This window comes from Aplysia californica, unplaced genomic scaffold (genome assembly GCF_000002075.1).
Source record: "Aplysia californica isolate F4 #8 unplaced genomic scaffold, AplCal3.0 scaffold01384, whole genome shotgun sequence".
NCBI lineage: Eukaryota > Metazoa > Mollusca > Gastropoda > Aplysiida > Aplysiidae > Aplysia > Aplysia californica.
In genome coordinates, this window is record NW_004798654.1 from 51,228 (window position 1) to 52,292 (window position 1,065).

Consider the following 1,065-nt stretch of genomic DNA (forward strand, 5'->3'; position numbering starts at 1 on the left):
GAAGAAGAAGAAGAAGAAGAACAAGAACAAGAACAAGAACAAGAACAAGAACAAGAACAAGAACAAGAACAAGAGAAGAATGAAAAAGAAAGAGCCTCTGCTGTGAACTTGAAATAAAAGTGAAACCAAAATGATGCCCTGACCCTTTATGTTATAATAGCCAGCATAATGTTGATCTAAATGTGTGAACTCACCACAACACAAAAGATTTTTACTGGGTTTGAGGAAGAGTTTTACAGCTCTCGCGACTGCATAAAAGGTCAAATGAGCACACTTTCCACTTCAAGCATGGGGATATCAAAGGTGTGGACCGATGTTTCTTAAAATAAATATATACATTATATGTATATTATTATTATATACGTGTGTAAAAGACCACGCCCTCAACGCCCCGCCTTTCTCCCTCTTTTCACCCCTAACAAAAAATTAAAAAAACCCAAAACAAACAATTAAAAAAACAAGGAAAAAACAAAACAAAGGGGAAAACTATTCTGTGCTCTGTGAAGTGCAAAAAGTCCGTCTGTCATATGATAGGTAGCATTTAGCGGTGGCGAAGTGGCAAGCCAACAAGACCATCCCAACACTTTTGCTGGAGGGCAAGACGGGTTAGATCTAGCAGCCAACAGCAGGGAGAAAGCAGCGAAGCAGACGCGAAGACGGTAAGAGATCAGGGGCAAAGAGAGCCCCGACTCAGGCCCGACGATTGACTGATTTATTTACCACGTGATCCGAAGACGGAGCCCGAGCGCGACACCTGAGCGCTTCCCGGCTTATTTTATTGCGAGCTTTGCTAGCGATTCCCTGGTCCGCCCAGGTGTTTCGCCGACTGCATGGCGCCACAGCCCTCAGTCGTCTCGTCTGCCCACCCGCTCCGAGTTACCGCCCTCGGCAGACCCCCACCAAAAATCACAGCCTCTGTTTAACCTCAGAAAGTATGGTGTTCTGATTTGGTCACGTGTGATGTAATTGTTGTTGTAGTGAATTAGTGAGTTTGAGATTTGTGTGTGTGTGTGTGTGTGTATGTGTGTGTGTGCGTGCGTGCGTGTGTGTGTATGTGTGTGTGTG